Source organism: Bubalus kerabau, chromosome 1 (assembly GCF_029407905.1).
Source record: "Bubalus kerabau isolate K-KA32 ecotype Philippines breed swamp buffalo chromosome 1, PCC_UOA_SB_1v2, whole genome shotgun sequence".
NCBI lineage: Eukaryota > Metazoa > Chordata > Mammalia > Artiodactyla > Bovidae > Bubalus > Bubalus kerabau.
In genome coordinates this window covers 238,227,687-238,237,468 of record NC_073624.1, presented here as the reverse complement: position 1 = coordinate 238,237,468, position 9,782 = coordinate 238,227,687, and positions in this window count along the sequence as shown.

The following is a 9,782-nucleotide window of genomic DNA, read 5'->3' as shown; positions in this document are numbered from 1 at the left end:
CTGATGCTGAAGCTGAAGCTCCAATACTTTGGCCAGCTGATGCGAAGAACTGACTCATTTGAAAAGACCCTGATGCTGGGAAAGATTGAAGGCAGGAGGAGAAGGGGATGACAGAAGATGAGAGGGTTGGATGATATCACTGACTCAGTGGACATGAGTTTGAGTAAGCTCTGAGAGTTGGTGATGGACAGGGAAGCCTGGCGTGCTGCAGTCCATGGGGTCACAAAGAGTTGGACACGACTGGGCGACTGAACTGAACTAGTTATTAATAAAAAAGTTCATTGGTTGGAGGAAAAAAGCGTTCAAAAATAAAGTGCATTTCAGAATACCAGCAACAAACAAAAGTTTTAAATTAACAACATTGTAAGTTCACTATTTGTCAATAAAATTAAAAAATTAACATAGAAAAAAGAAGATACTATGAAAATAGCATCTATTGATAAGAAATGCCCAGGAAAAAAACATTAAGAAATAAGCTGAATACCACTAGGGAGAATATTTTAAATTTTTATTGAGGCATTAAAGAAAATCTAAATGTAAGCAGAGATAAAGCATGTTATGAAATGGAACACTCAAGGTAAAAGATCAAATTTCCTCCACATTGATCTGCAGTGTCAATGCAAGCTAGTCAAATTTTTACTAGTTTGTTTTTGGTTTTGTTTTAATTTGATGCGATGGTTCTAAAATGTGTAGGAGGGAAGTACAAGAGACCCAGGTAGCCAAGATACTCTTGATAAAAGAACTAAGTGGAGGATTTGCCTTATGGGACATCAACATGTCCCATAAGGCTGCAATAGTTAAAATAATGTTTTATACTGACAGAAGGAAAGACAGATACACTATTGGAACAGACTTGAAAACCAAAAACCAGATTCATGCCTATATGATTTTTCAAATATAACAGAGATGGCATTGCAAAGTAGTGGGAAAATGCTGGAATTTTCAATAAATGGGGCTAGGACAAAAATATATATAAATCAATTCTGGCAAAATTAAAGGTCTGACAGTAAAAAACAAAACTATAATGTTAGGTGAACATTTTCATCATCTCTGGATAAGAGAAGTCTTCTTAAATAAAATACAGGAAATATAACCCACCAAAGAAAAAGCTAGTAAATTTTACTACATTTGAATTAAGAAATTGTATTCAAAAAGCATACCATTAATAAGTGAAAAGCCACAAAATGGGAGAACATATTAATAACAGATTAAACTAGCAGAGGACTGGTATCCTGAGTATATAAATTACTCATATGCATCAATAAAAAACTGAGAAACCCAACAGAAAAAATAGGCAAAAGACCCACATAAGCATTTGTGCCCCTCCACTCCCTAGATCCATGTGGTTCATAAACCAAAGAAAAGATGCTCATTAACCTTGTTAGTGGCTATTTCCCTGGTGGCTCAGATGGTAAAGCATCTGCCTGCAATGCAGGATACCCAGGTTTGATCCCTGGGTCTGGAAGATCCCCTGGAGAAGGAAATGGTAACCCACTCCAGTATTCTTGCCTGGAAAATCCCGTGGTTGGAGGAGCCTGATAGGTTACAGTCCATGGGGTCCCAAAGAGTTGGACCCGACTAAGAGACTTCACTTTTCACTCACAACCTTGTTAGTAATGAGTATAATGCAGAATAAAGCTATAGTGAGAGGCCATCATATCCTTTACCAGTTGGCTAAAAAAAAAAAAATCTCGCAATACCAGCTGTTGAGAAGGATATGGAGTAAGAGAAGCTCTTACACTACTGGTAGATGTCTTGAAAACAGGCCTTATCTAATAAGGCTCAAAACATATATACCCTCTGACCTATTAATTCCACTTTCAGAAGTATGCTCCAGAGAAGCTCCTGTGTGTCCACCATGAATTCATAAATGAGAATGTCCAGGGTGACGTTCCTGAAAACTGAAACAAGATGAAATGTTCATTTCGAAATTAATAAACAATTTGAGACATATCCGGTCCCAGGAAAACTATTCAGTAATAAAAACACCCCACAGAGATACAAAGCAGCATGAATGGATCTCACAAGTATACTGTTAAATGAAAGAAGCAAGATGCAAAAGCCTATAGACAATTTGATTTCACTATATGATGTTCAAAAATGAGCAAAATTATACATATAACTTTAGGATGCATTACCTAAATGGTAAAGCTATTAAAAACAAGTAATTACTGAAAAATTTTGAGTAGTGATTACCTATAGGACAAGAGGAAGGTTTTGTGCTTGGGAAAGGAGTAGAGGTCAGAGGGACTTTAGGAGATCGGCTATGTTTTATTTTTTGTTTTGGGTCCTGGTTACTTGTGTGTTTGCTTTCTAAGTATTGGTAAACTAAATTTAAGCTTATGCAGTGTTCTGTACATCTTTACCGTTTTCCATTAAACAGAATAGTTTAACCTTAAAAGCCATACTGTGACATCATCATACACTCAGGAAAAAATTAAAAAGTGTGACAGTCCTGATATTGTCAAAGATGTAGGGCATTAAGAGTTCTCACTGCCAGTAAGAATGTAAGCTGGAATAAACACTTTAGAAAACTGTTCAACATTCTTGTGTGAAGTGGATGCCCATGAGATGAAAGAAATGAAATTGTGCAAGTACGATGCATGATACTGGTTGCTTGGGGCTGGTGCACTGGGACGACCCAGAGGGATGGTACGGGAAGGGAGGGGGGAGGGGGGTTCTGGATGGGGAACACGTGTATACCTGTGGCGGATTCATGTTGATGTATGGCAAAGCCAATACAATACTGTAATTAACCTCCAATTAAAATAAATTAAAAAATTAAAAAAAAAAGAAATAAGATTGTGAGTCAGAGACAAAGTGGGGACATAGTGAAGTAAAATAAGAGAATCCTCACTGGGACTGATGAAGAGTACGTCTGTTAAACTGAGAAGGATGATTAGCTTTAGTATCTGAACCTGGAGCAAAAAAATAATGAACACAAAGAATTGCCATATTGGAGAACATGCTTGGGGTGAGCAACCACTCACCACTCCCCAACCAGCATCACACTGGAGGAGACTGGGATTGGCATTTTCAAGTTGAAACCTCAGATAGGAGTTCCCACAGTGACTCACAACGTAGCTCAATAGAATTTTCTTGATGGTTTTCATGCTTTTCAGTTTCGTCACTGGGAGCCTTGATGAGTTATCAACGGTTAATTATTTCACACCCCTCCCATTTCCTCCCCTCTAAAGAGGTTTGATTACCTGAGCAGAAGCAGCGCTGAGCTGACTCTGACCTTAGTTTGAGTGTGACCGCAAAATCTCTCTGGCACTCATCCAGTTACTAAATATAAAAACTCTAGAGACAAGAGAGCTCTTTAGCATCTCCCTGGGGTTGTGAAGAATGTGTCCTTTTTTAAGTTAAAAAGCACTAGAAAGTGAAGTTGCTCAGCCCTGTCCAACTCTTTGCAACCCCATGGACTGTAGCCTACCACACTCCTCCGTCCATGGGATTTTCCAGGCAGGAGTACTGGAGTGGGTTGCCATTTCCTTCTCCAGGGGATCTTCCCTACCCAGGGATCAAACCCAAGTCTCCCGCATTGTAGGCAGATGCTTTGCCACCTGAGTCACCAGGGAAGTCCTTAAAAAGCACTATGTTAGTAAAATATCCTTTTTGTAAGAAAAAGAGCCATCCACATTTGGAGGATCAAGGTTTCTTTCCCCATCTCCCCACCACCCCATCCCTTTCTGGGAGGCATTTGCTTCTGCTGTAGTGGATATTTGCTTCTTCTGCCCAGCATCCATTTCTCCTGTTAAAATGCACCACACTTTTTCTTTAGGGTAACCACCCTTTTCTCACTTTCAGAGCATGAGATTTGGTGACCCAGGCCTTACCCAATTAGTCCTTTTTGACCCTATGGACACAGATTGTTCAAGAATGAGTCTGTAACCTAATTTGGGTGTTTGAGGGAATGTGCATCCGTGGGCTTGTGGGAGAGTGGCCAAGAGATGTTCTTGGTGTGCGGATATGTGCTCTGAAGGGACGGGAGAGGGACACTGTAGGATCTGCAGAAGGCACCAATGCCAGGACAGCTAGAAATCAGGTCCCTGATGTTTTCACTGGGGCCACTGAGCCAAGCTTTGCCTGAAGCTAGACTTTTCAATAACATCAGTCAATAAATCCATAGTTTAAGCTAATTTGAGTTGCATTTTCAGTCATCTGCAACATAAGTAAAGTATAGGGTCTGGTGAAAGAAGTCTTTGTTAGCAAAAGAACACCAAGATCATGTTTTGAGAGGTGGGCAGTAGCAAGGAAGAAATTTGTCCTGTAGCTAACCCTAAGACACCTGGATGAGAGGGATGAAGTAGCTCTGTCCGTGCTGGGACCAGGTGCAGAAGGCAATATTGAAAGCACTTTGATGCGAATGAAAGCATTAAGACCACACAAATAAAAGTAAAATAAAAAGACTTTCATCAATGCAGTTTGTAGACTGCATCATCTGAGATCATCTGAGATGCAGTCTACACACTGATAGGTGATTTAATGGGGAGTTTTGTACCTTTTCCTGGGTCCCAGTGAATTCAGGATATTCACAATTATCCATGAGTAAGACTTTCTGAGTGGTGATAGACCTACCAAAGGTATGGCATTAACACATTGTATATATACAGAGAAATTTATAAAAAATATCTGAAAGGAGAAAAACATTACTGTTTTGGTGACAGTGGATATTTCAAAGTACCAGGGTCTGGCCTTTATTTTATTTATTTATTCTTCTTTTTCACAGTTTTCTACAGTGACTATGATGTATATAATAAAAGTTTTTCAAGTATTGTACAGACACATAAAGTTATAGTCCCTTTAAAGGGAAGTCACATGGCTAGCTGTAATCTGTAGGTCAAGATCAAGTTTAGAGTTGCTTAACTTCTTACCCTTTATGTCCAACCTCTGTGTCTGCCTTTACAAAATTTTGGCACTAATGGTACATGGAACCTAACTGAGATGCTATGATTTAAATGAGAGGATTTTTGATTCAAACTAAGTATGTCTAGAATTCCAGCTCTAGTGGGCATTACTATCTCCCCATTACCTAGTCAACTGCAGTTCTCCCGTTGTATAGGGTAGATTCTAAGTGAACTGAGTTTTCCAGGTGATCTTATCTGTCTCACCCATGTTTTCCTATCTTCTGACCTGAGTAAAATTCTCTCACTTCCATTTTATAAATTTTGTCAAGTGGCCCCTTGTCTCTTGTCATATGTCTGACTCTTTTGCAACTCCATGAATTGTAGCCCACCAGGCTCCTCTGTTCATGGGATTTCCCAGGCAAGAATACTGGAGTGGGTTGCCATTTCCTTCTCTAAGGGATCTTCCTGACTCAGGGATCAAATGCATGTCTTCTGCTTTGACAGGTGGATTCTTTACCACTGAGCCATCTGGGAAGCCCATCAGGTGGCCCCTTAGTTATCTATAATGTGTAATTGTAATTACACATAATTCCAGTGTTTCCATTTAGTGTTTGGAGGATATCTTTAAGGAGTCTGAGATTTTCTGCCATGTTTCCTGCTGACAGAGGGAGAAAACAGAACACTTAACTTCTACAGTAGTATCATATGTAGTCGTTTTATTGTGTAGTTATCCCTCCACGTAATTATAGCCAACCCTCAACAACCCTTTAAGAAAATTCATGATATGAGTTTCTATTAATAAACAGAATATAGAAAATATTACACTATGGAAGACTTCTTTACCAAAAATACATTCAATGTCTCCTTTCAAAAAGCAAACTTCTCTTGTACATAATTAAAGAATCATAGACCTTTGTGGGTCTTTTATGGTCATCTTTATAAATAAATTGAGACACGCTGTATTCCTTTCAAAAGAATAATCATTATTATTTCCACCCAGTGTTTTCACCCAATAAGATCTATATTGCCGTAATAAAGAACAAGAACATTCTATATGAGCTGAAATGGAGAAATACTCAGAATAGAATATGAAGTTGAAAAAGAAAGATGCAAGCTGATTGATCTTAGCATCTCTAGATGTGGCACAACCATTCAATTGTGATGGAGTAGCACCAGCTGTGTGTTCTTGCCAAAGAATCAAGCCTGAATCTAACCAAATCTCTAGAGTTAAGTTACATTTATAGGAAATACAAAGAAAAGAGGAATATTTTAAAAGAAGAGACACAAGGAAACAAACCCAGAATGTGGAACAGCACATTGTTTTGTACAACTTGTCAATGGCAGGGGGAAAGGCGGGAAGACTGGCCTTGATTAAAAGAAACTTAAGGGTTATAACCTGTGGAGGAGGAAATGGCAACCCACTCCAGTATTCTTTTTTTTTTTTTTTTTGAAGGTTTTCAGGATTTATTTAAGCATATTTTGGGGCCAGTACATACCATTGCTGACTTATTTTTATCTTGGTGAATTACACCCTCATTCATCTTTTCACTAAAGCCTGAAACGTGAATGTTATTATCCACTCCTCCCTTTCACTCACCCCTCTGGTCCCATCTGGTCTTGCTTGTTCTACATCTCAAATAGAGCTTGGAAGCAATTTTATTCATCTTCATGACTGTGTGGACCACAACAAACTCTGGAAAATTCTTAAAGAGGTGGAAATACCAGACCACCTGACCTGCCTCTTGAGAAATCTGTATGCAGATCAGGGAGCAACAGTTAGAACTGGACACAGAACAACAGACTGGTTCTAAATAGAGAAAGGAGTACGTCAAGGCTGTGTATTGTCACCCTGCTTATTTAACTTATATGCAGAGTACATCATGAGAAATGCCAGGCTTTATGAACCTCAAACTGGAATCAAGATTGCTGGGAGAAATATCAATAACCTCAGATATGCAGATGACACCACCCTTATGGCAGAAAGTGAAGAAGAACTAAAGAGCCTCTTGATGAAAGTGAAAGAAGAGAGTAAAAATGTTGGCTTAAAACTCAACATTCAGAAAACTAAAATCATGGCGATCTGGTCCCATCATTTCATGGCAAATAGATGGGAAACAGTGAAAACAGTGACAGACTTTATTTCTGGGGGCTCCAAAATCACTGCAGATGGTGACTGCAGCCATGAAATTAAAAGACGCTCCTTGGAGGAAAAGTTATGACCAACCTAGAAAGCATATTAAAATTCAGAGACATTACTTTTCCAACAAAGATCTGTCTAGTCAAAGCTGTGGTTTTTCCTGTAGACATGTATGGATGTGAGAGTTGGACTATGAAGAAAGCTGAGTGCCGAAGAATTGATGCTTTTGAACTGTGGTGTTAGAGAAGAGTCTTGAGAGTCCTTTGAACAGCAAGGAGATCCAACCAGTCCATCCTAAAGGAAATCAGTCCTGAATATTCATTGGAAGGACTGATGCCGAAGCTGAAACTCCAATACTTTGGCCACCTGATGCAAAAAACTGACTCAGTTGAAAAGACCCTGATGCTGGGAAAGATTGAAGGCAGGAGGAGAAGGGGCTGACAGAGGACAAGATGGTTGGGTGGCATCACGGATTCAATGGACATGAATCTGAGTAAACTCCAGGAGTTGGTGATGGACAGGGAGACCTGGCGTGCTGAAATCCATGGGGTAGCAAAGAGTGAGACATGACTGAGCAACTGAACTGAACTAACTGCCACTCTTATTCAAGTTACTATTATCTCTCACAGGGAAATCTGTGAACACTTCTTAACTGGTTTTATAATGCAGCAGCTGAAGTGATTAAAAAACAATTAATGTATTTATTTTAATTGGAGGCTAATTACTTTACAATATTGTGGTGGTTTTTGCCATACATTGACATGAATCAGCCACTGGTGTACATGTGTCCCCTATCCCAAACCCCCCTCCCCCCTCCCTCCCCATCCCATCCCTCTGGGTTGTCCCAGTGCACTCCAATATTCTTTCCTGAAAAATCCCACGGATTGAGAAGCCTGGCCTACTGTAGTCGAAAGGGTTGCAACGAGTCGGACACAACTAAGTGACTGAGCACACAGAGCACAAGGGTTATAACAACCAAATGCAGTGTAGGGTTACAACAACCAAAAGCACAAGGGTCATTACAAACAAATTCAGTGTTTAGATCTGGGTTTAAACCTATTATTAAAGGACATTTTTGAGATAATCAGGGGAATTTGATTATGGACTGAAGGATCAGGTGCTGCTAAGACATCATTATTAATTTTGTCTTATGTGATAATGGTAATTAGCAGAGTGTCAATTTTTAAAAAACAAGATGCACATTGACGTCTGTAAGGGTGAAATAACATGACATCTGGGATTTGTTTTAAAAGAAAAATTTGATAATTTTGAATTTGTGTATTGAGAGCATGTACTATTCTCTCTGCTTTTGATATGTCAGAAAATTCATATAAAATAGTAAATGGAAAATGCAAATTGTAAAATGTGTTATGATATGCTTTTTTGTCTGAAAAAGGGAGAAATAAGAATATATACTGTATTTTCTTGTGTTTGCATTGGGAGGATACACAAAAGATTCATGAAAATAGAAACCTATAGGGTGGGTGGGGGAAACTGGTGGACTTGAAGGGGTGAGAATGAAGCTTCTCAGTATAAGTTTTTTATATTGCTTTAAACTTTAGTCATTTGGATGTGTTGCCTAAACAGTTAAAAAAAAAAAACACCAAGAAATAAAAGTTAAGTGAAAATGATAATATTCAGAAAAAGTCCTGTATACACAGAAAAAGAAAGGGGTTAGAGTAGATTTCTAGGCACCTTCATGTCTAGACCTCAATGAATTAATACATTGTTAATTTTTTTTTAAGCCTGACTAGTAAGTAATTTCATTTTTAAAATAATTTTATTTATTTATTTAGGCTGTCCTGGGTCTTTGCTGCTACATGTGGGCTTAGTTGTTCCATGGCATGTGGGATCTTCCTGGGCTTATGGAGATTGAACCTGTGTTCCCTTCATTGGCAGGTGGCTTCCCAGGGAAGTTCCCATTGTTAAACTTTTATTAAGCTGGATCCACTAATAATTCCAGAGATGTATAGGGGACAGAGTAATAATAAGAAACACAATAAACCAAAATCAGAACACAAAATGTGAAGCCTGAAACTTTTAACAGTTTTGCCTGGACTCACGCATGCTGTTAGTAAATCTAACCTCTGACCCCATGTTTAATCAAATCTACCTTACACTTGAATATGTACATTTGCTTGTTGTTATTAGGTATGTGGGCAGACATAGTATTTATGAAACATAGTTTACAGTGGGAAAACAATCTGGTTCTTAGGGAAACTCATGTTCTTGCTTGAAATGAACAGTCATATACCTTTGGGCAAATTGGTCTTTTCAGGTCTCAGTTTCCTTGTCTATGCTGCTGCTGTTAAGTCACTTCAGTCGTGTCCGACTCTGTGCGACCCCAGAGACGGCAGCCCACCAGGCCCCCCTGTCCCTGGGATGCTCCAGGCAAGAACACTGGAGTGGGTATATACCATAAAGAAATTGAACATGATCTCCTGAGTCACCACTAACTTTGTGGCACTATAAAGGTACACACACAGAACAAGCTGGATATTTATAATAAATGCATTTAATAATGTTTAAAGTGAGTGACAAGGAAATTCAGGCAGAGAAGATAGAGGAAGACCAAAGGGTTTTCAGAAACTATTCCATCTGAGAGCTCACTTCCCTTTTATAAACAGATGTTTGCTTTTAAGATTTCCAGACAAAAGTCACTCTCCCAGAGTTGAGACTGTTTGAGTCTGAGATGTTAATCTCAATAATGGAGAGTGTGGTTCAACACTTTCTGGCAATTGATGCCCAAAGCCCCTGGGATGGAAGGAGAGGGGACATCTAGCGTATATGGAAGG